General features: G+C 46.8%; 1 pseudogene; it reads right to left on the bottom strand.

The window, feature by feature from the left end:
• Window positions 1–10052: 10052 nt before the first annotated feature.
• On the bottom strand, window positions 10053–10156 carry LOC145516026 (U2 spliceosomal RNA; annotated as a pseudogene).
• Between the last annotated feature and the right edge of the window lie 2200 nt (window positions 10157–12356).

Here is a 12356-nt window from a genome sequence, read left to right on the forward strand (position 1 = left end):
TGACAAAGTACAGGGCTGGATGGAGGAACTGGAGGGTATTCTGATGGAGGGTTCTGATGGAGGAAACAGAGGGTGTGCATCTCAGAGGCAGAGTCCAGCCTTTCCCTCCACCTTCCCACCCTCCAGGAGTCAGGAAGACTTCCTGGAGGAGGAGACCTTTATACTGTGATTGAAGGATAAGTAACAAATGAAGCAAGTGGGCAAAGGGACCCCTATGCTGTTTGTATGCCTTTATGCCATAGCGTGTGCAGGCTGAGGGGAGTTAGTTTCTGAATAGTTCCGTGCGTGTGTCTGCATGTGCTGTAATCCCTCATTAGCTCCTGGAAGGAGATCCTGGTGGGATGGTTGTTTAGGGGACTCCACTTAATTGCTGCATTTACTTAATTGCAACATCTGGAGAAGGGGACCGAAGCATCGGAAAGAGCCACAGCAGGAAGAATGAGGTTAAACTGCCTGAGAGCTGAGGGAGCCTTGGGAGGAAGGGAACTGCTCATATCCACACACACAGTCTATCCAAAAATACACATCCATACTCACAATGCACATCACATCCTCAGAGGCTCACCAGAACATACACAGATACAGAAGGCACACCGAACACACATCACATCCAAATAGAGAGACTTATACAAGTTGGGCTTCCCCAGTGGCTCAGCTGGTAAAAAAAAAAACAGACCAAAAAAAAACCCCCATCTGCCAATGCAGGAGACACAGGAGCCGCAGGTTCGATCACTGGGTTGGGAAGATCCCCTGGAGAAGGAAATAGCAACCTGCTCCAGTATTCTTGCTTGGAAAATTCCATGGACAGAGGAGCCTGACAGGCTATAATCCTTGGAGTCTCAAAGAGTCAGACACGAATGGGGACGCACGCATGCAGGGGGGTTGGGGGGGCACACAAAAACATACTTAGACACACTTCCAAAACACACATAGATTCACATTCAGACATGTGAGAAGTCACATGTGCAAAAACACACTTGGCACACAGATTCTCTCTTGTACACATGTGTGAGCCACATTCCCACACATAGACACAAGGAACATTCTGAGAGTCACATCAGACATCTACACAGGATGGACACACACACGTGCACATACATGTACATTCAAATCAACAGATAGAGTCTGTCTGCCAAAAAAAAGGTGGTTTTTTAAATAAACTGAGGCCCCTTCCAAGTCAGGGGGTTGTTAGAGCAAGAAGGGATGGAAGTGGTATATCTCCTTATCCTCAACTAGTACCTACCAACTCCTCGTACAACCCAAGTCCAGCCAATGGGGATTCATTGAAATTAGCTCAGCTTTGTAATTAGCACATGAATCAGTGCTGAGGACTAGGGACTCACTTTAAAAAGATCATGTCTGAATGTGCACCCCCAAATGGAGAGGGGCCAGGAGATGAGCATATCTTCTCCACCCACCCCCTGTACATACACACTAACCACCCTAAATCAGACTGATGGGTCCCAGGCAAGCACCAACTTCTACATGGCAACCATGAGACCCTGTACTGACGTTCTGCTGAACTATGGTAGAAGACAGAATAAAACTTTCAGGGACTGTTTTAATGACTTCCAGCTATCAACATGGAAAAAGACTTCTGTAAGAACATGGGGGAAAGTTTACATTTGTGCAAAGAATCGAGGGAAATATGTTGAAAACTTTTAACCAGCAAACGTAGAGACTCAGGGCCATTGTAGAGACCTGTTCTGTGAAATCCTGAAAACCACAGTTAGGGATTTGGGGCTCACTTTACAGAATGATAGGAGGGCTCAAGCTTTACTGATATCCAGAGACCAGAAAGGAAGGAGCAGTGTATTAGTGAATGTAATGCCAACTGCAGTAACAAATAACCCCCTGCATTTCAGTTACTTCATACAATAGTTTATTTCTGGCCAGAGGTGTCTTGCCACAGGTAGCCAGCTATCCTCTAGTCAGACAGTCAGTTCAGTTGCTCAGTCGTGTCTGACTATTTGTGACCCCATGGACTGCAGCACGCCAGGCCACCCTGTCCATCACCAACTCCCGGAGTTTACTCAAATTCATGTCCATTGAGTCGGTGGTGCCATCCAACCACCTCATTCTCTGTTGTCCTCTTCTCCTCCACCCTTCATCTGCTGATAAACAAACCAGTTGTTTATCTTGCACCTCTGTTATTTCCTGGGGCTCAGAATTATCTGCTTTCACCAGGTGGCACTAGTGGTAAAGAACCCACCTGCCAATGCAGAAGACGTAGGTTCCATCCCTGGATCAGGAAGATCCTCTGGAGAAGGAAATGGCAACCTACTCTAGTATTCTTGCCTGGAGAATCCCATGGACAGAGGAGCCTGGTGGCTATAGTCCATGGGGTCGCAAAGAGTCAGACAGCACTGAAGTGACTTAGCATGCATGCACGCACATGGTGAATGGGAGGAGACAGGGTGGAGAAGGTGGTGAGCTTCTTTAAAAACCTTGGTCCAGAAGTGACCTTCCACGAACTTCCCTCTTGCCCATATTTTAATCGAGAGATGCAAGTGGGGCTGGGAACATATTTCCAGGCTGGATAGCTCCTCCCCCACCCAGTCACAGTTATACAAAGACTATGGATTATAATGGGCCCAACATCAACCACAACCAGATCCACAACTTCAGGGGGCTGTGGAATCTTCTTCCATCCACTACAACGAATCCTGCTCCAGAGGATGTTCCCAGCCCCACCCTGACTACCCTCCAACCCACCTACTCTGGTCCTCTGCCTTTGGGGTGGGTGACCACAAATTTGACTCTTAAGAGTGAAGAGAATCTGGCTTGATTTGATAAATGTTTAGATCACTGCAGAAGGATAATGGTGAGAATCTGACGCTCTTTCTACAAGCATTTATTGAGCTGTTACTGTGTGCCAGGCACGATGCTGGGAACATGCCCGTGAATGAGACAGTTAAGGCTTTGGAATTGCATCTCCTCTTTCTCAGGCAGAAAGAGAACAGATGATTTCTGAACCTGTGCTTGTCGCTGGGATATTTCTCTATGAACAACATGGGAGAGAGGGGAGGGGCAAGGAAATCATCAAGTCTGTCTGCCTGTTGGTGATAGAGGGGGTGGGGTTCAGGGAAAGGATGGGGACAACATTTGAGGGTGGAGGTCACCTGGATCAAAAGGGATGGGGAGGGCTTTCTAGGTGTGAATAGAATCTCTATGTGCAGACTCGTGGGCTAATCAGAAACCTGTAATTCCAGCTGTAACACAAACCATTCCTGATTCAAGTGCTAATCAGAAATCTTATCCCTGTGAAAGCAAACCTGTGCTGATTCGTGTGCTAATTATAAATCTAAGCTGATTGTAAACTCTGTCCTGGAGCAGGAACTAAATCACAAACTTGGGCAGGAACTCCTGCTGATAATCATCAACTCAAAGAGATCTGCGTTGCTAATGGCCATCTAGAGTTGATTCATGTGTTAATTACAATCTTGGGACAGTTTAATAGAATGATCAGAGGGTGTCCAATTCATATCGAAGAAGAGCACAGACTCTGAAGCCTGACAGTCTGGGTTCAAATTCCCTTCCTGTAAAGAGGGGGCTGATAGAACTCCAAATGTCTTTTGGGAGGATTAAATGAGTTAATACAAGTAAAGCGCTGGGAGCAATGCCTGGCACCTAAGTGCTTACTCTTGTAAGTACTAGCTGTAACAATAATAATACACAGGCAACAGTTATTGTTCTGATTTCATTTAATTCTTCATAGCAGGCCCCACCTCCAACCTCTTCACCACTCTCCTAAGCCCAGGTCTGAGGGCTTCACCCTCTGGAAAGGCTTCCCAGGGACCTGGGAGTCCCCAGTCGCGCCCCCGCTCCTATCCCTTTCAGCACCCTTCCCAGGTCGGGACGTCACCGCTCAATCGCCACTTGAGGGCAGCAACACACCGTTCAGCCGCTGCGCGCGGTGCATTGTGAGGCGCGTAGTCTTTGGGGCGGATTAAGCGGTAGCTTCGGCCTGGCATGCGAACTGCATTTCCCAGAAGGCCATGCGATACACGATGCCTCACCTTGCTTAAACCGTAGGCGGAGATCTCGCCCTTCGCAGAGAGCGCGCCTCTAGAGCGGCGCGGGGGATCCTGGGGTGTAGGGACAGCCCGGCGCCTAGAGGTGGGGTTGCTGCGCAGGCGCGGGCAGCCTGTGTCTGGAATAGGAGGCCGGTGACCCTGGAGCCTCAGACGCCGGAGCCGAAGTTGAAGCAGCTGTGGAGGCTTGTTTTCAGTCGCTAAATCGTGTCCGACTCTTTGCGACCCCATGGACTGCAGCACGCCAGGCTTCTACGTAGTCCCTGGCTCGTGGAAGAACTTAATACCCTCCCCTCTACCCTTACGCCCGTTGTGTGCACTGCAGCCTGCTCTCCCGCCTTCCTACTCTCCTGCATCTCCACTGTCCCTAGTATTTTCTTGGCGCTCCAGTCTTAAGAGGAAAAAAAAAAAATAAAATCCTTTCCCTTCTTTTTTCTTTTCTTCACAGGCACACACCCCCTTAAAACACACAAACCCCTTATGGTAATGTTCAACCAAGCACAAATATAGAATAGTATAATGATCCTCCAGCTACTCATCACCTTTCTTCAATAGTTATCAACATATGATCTTATTTTATTTTTTCCGCTTCCCTCCCCAGGCGAATTCATTTAAAGCAAATCTCAGACATATGATTTCATCCATAAACACTTCTGTATGTATCTCTAAAATAGAAGGTTCTTAAAAAACATAATACTTTTATAACACCTAAAAATGAATAATAATTCCATAATGTTATCTAATATCCAACCCATCTCCAAGTTTTCCTGATCATCTTGTAAGTGTCTTCTAACTGTTGGCTTGTTCAAATCAGACTCCAAACAAGGTAGTGTATTCCATTTTGTTGACACCTCTTTAAGGCTCATTTGATGACAGTTCCCTCTTACTCTCATTTGTTTCACAGTCTGATCTGGCAGGTTGTGCTTCTTGGTGTCCTTTAATATGTTCTGTCGCATGTATGCCCTGTAAACTGGTAAATCTAGAGGCTGGGTCAGATTCAGATTCAATTTAGGGGTAAGTATACTTCATGGGTGTTCATTGGAAGGTCTGATGTTGAAGCTGAAACTCCAATACTTTGGCCACCTCATGCGAAGGGTTGACTCATTGGAAAAGACCCTAATGCTGGATAGGATTGGGGGCGGGAGGAGAAGGGGACGACAGAGGATGAGATGGTTGGATGGCATCACCGACTCAATGGACATGGGTTTGGGTAGACTCCGGGAGTTGGTGATGGACAGAGAGGCCTGGTGTGCTGCAATTCATGGGGTCGCAAAGACTCGGACACGACAGCGACTGAACTGAACTGAACTGATACTTCATGGCTTCCCTGGTGGCTCAGATGGTAAAGAATCCACCTGCAGTGCAGGAGACCTGGGTTTGATCCCTGGGTTGGGAAGATCCTATGCAGAAGGAAATGGCAACCCACTCAGTATTCTTGCCCAGAGAATTCTATGGACAGAAGAACCTGGCAGGCTACAATCCACGGGGTTGCAAAGAGTCGGACACGACTGAGCAACCAAGCTCAACTCCACTTCATGGATGATGTCCCCTTCTTCCATCATTTAGCATGTGATAATGCCCAGTTGCTTCTTTTTTGTGTGTGATGTTAATCTTCACTGTTGGGGCTGAGTGCTATCACCCTAATTCATCCATTATAAAAGCCCGGCCAAACTTCAGGAAGGAAGTGTGTCCATGCTCTCCCTTCCAGCTCTCTCCCCCTGTTTCACAAGTGTGGCCTATTGCTACAGCTCTTCCTTGTTGCTAAACTCAGGAAGCAATCCTCCATCCTCAGCTCGCTGGTCCTGTACTAACAGGCCTGTCCTGTGCTGTTCAATAGGGTAGCCACTGGCCACACAAGTGGCTACTGAGAGCTTGTGCCTGTGAGCATTCGGGGCACACAATAAGTCACTACAGTCGTGTTCAACTCTTTCCGCCAGGTTCCTCTACCCATGGGATTCTCCAGGCTAGAATACTGGGGTGGGTTATCATACTCTCCTCCAGGGGCTCTTTTTGATCTAGGGCTCGAACCCACACCTCTTATGTGTCTCCTATGCAGGTTCTTTACCGCTAGCACCACCTGGGAAGCCCTTTTGAGAGCTTAACTAGTCCTAATGAAGATGTGTGCTGTAAGTATAAAATACACACTGGGATTTCAAAGAGTACCAAAAAAAAAAGAATTTAATGATGAGAAGCCCGTGCTCTGCAACAAAGAGTAGGGCCTGCTCACAACAAGCAGAGAAAGCCTATGTGCAGCACTGAAGACCCGGTGCAACCAAAATAAATAAGTAAATAATTTTTTAAAAAAAGAGTGTGAAGTAACTCAAGACATTAAAAAACATGGATAACATTGAAATGATTGTCTTTGGTAGATAGTAACAATAAAATACATGCATGTGCTACCTTATTAAAATTACTTTCACCTGTTCAAGAAAATTAGAGATACCAAGGGAACATTTCGTGCAAAGATGGGCTTGATAAAGGACAGAAATGGTATGGACTTAACAGAAGCAGAAGATATTAAGAAGAGGTGGCAAGAATACACAGAAGAGCTGTACAAAAAAGATCTTCACGACCCAGATAATCATGATGGTGTGATCACTCACCTAGAGCCAGACATCCTGGAATGTGAAGTCAAGTGGGCCTTAGGAAGCATCACCACGAACAAAGCTAGTGGAGGTGATGGAATTCCAGTTCAGTTCAGTTCAGTCGCTCAGTCGTGTCCGAGTCTTTGCGACCCCATGAATTGCAGCACGCCAGGCCCCTCTGTCCATCACCAACTCCCGGAGTCTACCCAAACCCATGTCCATCGAGTCGGTATTGCCATCCAACCATCTCATCCTCTGTCGTCCCCTTCTCCTCCCGCCCCCAGTCCTACCCAGCATTAGGGTCTTTTCCAATGAGTCAACTCTTCGCATGAGGTGGCCAAAGTATTGGAGTTTCAGCTTCAACATCAGTCCTTCCAATGAACACCCAGGATTGATCTCTTTTAGGATGGATTGCTTGGATCTCCTTGCAGTCCAAGGGACTCTCAAGAGTCTTCTCCAGCACCATAGTTCAAAAGCATCAATTCTTCAGCGCTCAGCTTTCTTCACCATCCAACTCTCACATCCATACATGACCACTGGAAAAACCATAGCCTTGACTAGACGGACTTTTGTTGGCAAAGTAATGTCTCTGCTTTTCAATATGCTATCTAGGTTGGCCATAACCTTCCTTGCAAGGAGTAAGTGTCTTTTAATTTCATGGCAGCAGTCACCATCAGCAGTGATTCCGGAGCCCAAAAAAGTAAAGTCTGACACTGTTTCCACTGTTTCCCCATCTATTTCCCATGAAGAGATGGGACCAGATGCCATGATCTTAGTTTTCTGAACGTTGAGCTTTAAGCCAACTTTTTCCCTCTCCTCTTTCACCTTCATCAAGAGGCTCTTTAGTTCTTCTTCACTTTCTGCCATAAGGGTGGTGTCATCCGCATATCTGAGGTTATTGATATTTCTCCCGGCAATCTTGATTCCAGCTTGTGTTTTTTCCAGCCCAGCGTTTCTCATGATGTACTCTGCATGTAAGTTAAATAAGCAGGGTGACAATATAGAGCCTTGACGTACTCCTTGTCCTATTTGGAACCAGTCTGTTGTTCCATGTCCAGTTCTAACTGTTGCTTCCTGACCTGCATACAGGTTTCTCAAGAGGCAGGTCAGGTGGTCTGGTATTCCCATCTCTTTCAGAATTTTCCACAGTTTATTGTGTTCCACACAGTCAAAGGCTTTGGCATAGTCAATAAAGCAGAAATAGATGTTTTTCTGGAGCTCTCTTGCTTTTTCGATGATCCAGCGGATATTGGCAATTTGATCTCTGGTTCCTCTGCCTTTTCTAAAACCAGCTTGAACATCTGGAAGTTGATGGTTCACGTATTGCTGAAGCCTGGCTTGGAGAATTTTCAGCATTACTTTACTAGCATGTGAGATGAGTGCAATTGTGTGGTAGTTTGAGCATTCTTTGGCATTGCCTTTCTTTGGGATTGGAACGAAAACTGACCTCTTCCAGTCCTGTGGCCACTGCTGAGTTTTCCAAATTTGCTGGCATATCAAGTGCAGCACTTTCACAGCATCACCTTTGAGGAATTCCAGTTGAGCTATTTCAAATCCTAAAAGATGATGCTGTGAAAGTGCTGCACTCAATATGCCAGCAAATTTGGAAAACTCAGCAGTGGCCACAGGACTGGAAGAGGTCAGTTTTCATCCCAATCCCAAAGAAAGGCAATGCCAAAGAATGCTCAAACTACTGCACAATTGCACTCATCTCACATGCTAGTAAAGTAATGCTCAAAATTCTCCAAGCCAGGCTTCAGCATTACGTGAACCGTGAACTTCCAGATGTTCAAGCTGGTTTTAGAAAAGGCAGAGGAACCAGAGATCAAATTGCCAACACCCGCTGGATCATCAAAAAAGCAAGAGAGCTCCAGAAAAACATCTATTTCTGCTTTATTGACTATGCCAAAGCCTTTGACTGTGTGGATCACAATAAACTGTGGAAAATTCTGAAAGAGATGGGAATACCAGACCACCTGACCTGCCTCTTGAGAAACCTGTATGCAGATCAGGAAGCAACAGTTAGAACTGGACATGGAACAACAGACTGGTTCCAAATAAAAAAATGAGTATGTCAAGGCTGTATATTGTCACTCTGCTTATTTAACTTATATGCAGAGTACATCATGAGAAACTTTGGGCTAGAGGAAGCACAAGCTGGAATCAAGATTGCCGGGAGAAATATCAATAACCTCAGATATGCAGATGACACCACACTTATGGCAGAAAACGAAGAAGAACTAAAAAGCCTCTTGATGAAAGTGAGAGAGGAGAGTGAAAAGTTGGCTTAAAGCTCAACATTCAGAAAACTAAGATCATGGCATCTGGTCCCATCTCTTCATGGGAAATAGATGGGGAAACAGTGGAAACAGTGGAAACAGTGTCAGCCTTTATTTTTGGGGGCTCCAAAATCACTGCTCATGGTGATTGCAACCACGAAATTAAAAGATGTTTACTCCTTGGAAGAAAAGTTATGGCCAGCCTAGATATCATATTTAAAAGCAGAGACATTACTTTGCCCACAAATGTCCATGTAGTCAAGGCTATGGTTTTTCTAGTAGTCATATATGGATGTGAGAGTTGGACTGTGAAGAAAGCTGAGCGCCGAAGAATTGATGCTTTTGAACTGTGGTGTTGGAGAAGACTCTTGAGAGTCCCTTGGACTGCAAGGAGGTCCAACCAGTCCATCCTAAAGGAGATCAGCCCTGGGTGTTCATTGGAAGGACTGATGTTGAAGCTGAAACTCCAATACTTTGGCCACCTCATACGAAGAGTTGACCCATTGGAAAAGACCCTGATGCTGGGAAGGATTGGGGGCGGGAGGAGAAGGGGACGACAGAGGATGAGATGGCTGGATGGCATCACCGATTCGATGGACATGAGTTGGGTAAACTCCGGAAGCTGGTGATGGACAGGGAGGCCTGGCGTGCTGTGATTCATGGGGTCGCAAAGAGTTGGACACGACTGAGTGACTGAACTGAACTGTTGCTTTTTACCTTTTAAATGTGGCTACTAGAAATGTTAAAATCACATATGTGGCTCCGAGTTATATTTCTAGCAGAAGGTGTTGTTCCAGAACAGTGGTTTTCAAAGTGTGATCTCCGGACCAGCAGCATCAGCATCAGCATCAACATCATATGACAACATGTTAGAAATGCAAATTCTATGTTGCCCTGGGCTTACTGAACCCAAGTCCCAGGGGATTGGGGCCCAGCAGTCTGCATTTGATTATGTCCTCCAGATCATTCCTGTCTGAAAACTCCCTTCCCTGTTTGTGTGACACAGTACCCTCCCAAACCCACCTACTTCTCACCCCTTCACTGTTAACACCTTGGTCTGAGCATCTCTTGGTCCTACCTGGACCGCTGCAGTCGCTTACAAACTGGTTTCCCAGCATCTAATCTTGTGCCCCACTTGTATCCCTCACACTCATTTTGGGCCTCCTCCAAAAACATAAATCAGATCATATTACTTTCTTTCTTAAACTGATAAGAACAGATACTACACTTGATCTTAGCCAAAAGGCCGAGAAGCGATTTTTTCTTAAAAACTTCCAATGCCTTCATATTGCACTTAGTGTAAAATCTGAACCCCTTCCTGTGGCTCTTGCAGCATCCCCATCTTCACATAGTCCCCTGCCTCCACCTTCACTCTTTCTGCCCCAGCCTTGCCATCCTTCTTGCTTTGCTCACACACTCCCAGCTCGTCCCTGCCTCGGGGACTTTGTGATAGCCATTCCCCCTTCTAAGAATGTGATTCTTTGTAGGACTGGCTTTCTCTTTTCCTTTGGGCCTCAGCTTAGATGCCCCCACCTCAATTGTCACTAAAGCCAAGCCCATATCCATATTCACACAATGTCAACCACCTTTCATTCTCTGCATGGTACATACATAACATCCACTGTTCTCCTTGTCATTTGTCTGTCTCTGCCACTATCAGGTATGCCTACAAGGGCAGGAACTCATCTCTCTAGCTCACCACTTTGACCCCAGCTCCTCCCACAGTGCCTGCACACAGTAGGTGCTTTTAAAAAGTCTGTTCATTGACCCAGCATGTGAACTGCTGCAGCTGCTCCTCTTCAGTCTCTCTCGCTGCCTCTATCCACTCTGAAGTCAGAGGACCATTGTCATCCATGGTGTTTGAACTCTCGGAACCTTCCCCATGACCTCCTCATCTCTGGCTTCTGCCACGCTGGGATATCTGACAACACAGAGCCCACTTTCTGATTTGGAATCGGCAGGCTGGAGCTGCTATGCCTGTGAGGGCTTGATGAGGATACAGAAACCACTCCAGTATTAGAACAGAGGGATGTTAACACACTGGGGTGGTTATGCAGCAGATAGAGGAGCTGAGGGGCCGACAAAAGCCAGTAAAGCCAGTGGAAATTAACAGCAGTGGGAAGCCACCACTGCTCCAGGCTGGAGGAATGAAGCGAGGAGGTGGGGTCACCAGGGCCTGGAGACAAAGTCACCTGATGGAAGTTGGAAACCCAGTAGGATTGTCTAGCTGGCTGGAGTGGTGGAGAGGGCACAGCCACAGGGAGAGAGGCGAGCTTACCATGCAAGGGGAGAATTGCCCTGGCCTCTTCCTCCTCCCCTCCAGGCTCCTGACACTGCTTTCCATTGGCAGAACCCAAGGTAAATCCAGATGAAGGGGAGATGAACTGTGGCCTGGGATGCAGCAGAAAGGGGAGGGCGAGGAACAGATCGGGGCAAACACAGCCCAAAGCAGCACAGCATGGTTTCCTCTGTGCACCAAAGAGCCCACCTGGTCATCCCACACTAGGCCTTGCATTGTTGTGTTCAGTCGCTAAGTCGTATCCCACTCTTTGCAACCCCATGGACTGCAGCATGTCAGGCTTCCTTGTCCTTCACTATCTCCCGAAGTTTGCTCAATTTTGATGTAAGGAATTGATGGCCACATCTTGCTCCAAAGAATGTTATTTGAGGCACTGATATGAGTTCTTTTCTGTCCTGACTCTAGACAGTCTCCTCAGATGAACATCTTCATTATATTCTGGGGGTTTTGATGACTAACTACATGGCTACGTTTCCAAGCCTTAGATGCAGCCCAGCCCCTCTCTTGATCTACAGAATGGGTCCTAACTGGACATCCCTCCCCCCACGTGTTGTTTCAGTTCAGTTCAGTTGCTCAGTCGAGTCCGACTCTTTGTGACTCCATGGACTGCAGCACGCCAGGCCTCCCTGTCCATCACCAACTCCCGGAGTTTACCCAACTCATGTCCATCGAATTGGTGATGCCATCCAGCCATCTCATCCTCTGTTGTCCCCTTCTTCTCCTGCCCCCAATCCTTCCCAGCATCAGGGTCTTTTTGAAGAAGTCAGTTCTTCTCAGGAGGTGGCCAAAGTATTGGAGTTTCAGCTTCAGCATCAGTCCTTTCGATGAATATTCAGGACTGATTTCCTTTAGGATGGACTGATTGGACCTCCTTGCAGTCCAAGGGACTCTCAAGAGTCTTCTCCAACACCACAGCTCAAAAGCATCAATTCTTCGGCACTCAGCTTTCTTTACAGTCCAACTCTCACATCCATACATGACTACTGGAAAAACCATAGCTTTGACTGGATGGACCTTTGTTGGCAAAGTAATGTCTCTGCTTTTTAATATGCTGTCTAGGTTGGTCATAACTTTTCTCCCAAGGAGTAAGAATCTTTTAATTTCATGGCTGCAGTCACCATCTGCAGTGATTTTGGAGCCCCCCAAAATAAAGTCTGAC

The sequence above is a fragment of the Giraffa tippelskirchi genome, chromosome 7 (assembly GCF_054371585.1).
Source record: "Giraffa tippelskirchi isolate mGirTip1 chromosome 7, T2T-mGirTip1v1.2.pri, whole genome shotgun sequence".
Lineage (NCBI taxonomy): Eukaryota > Metazoa > Chordata > Mammalia > Artiodactyla > Giraffidae > Giraffa > Giraffa tippelskirchi.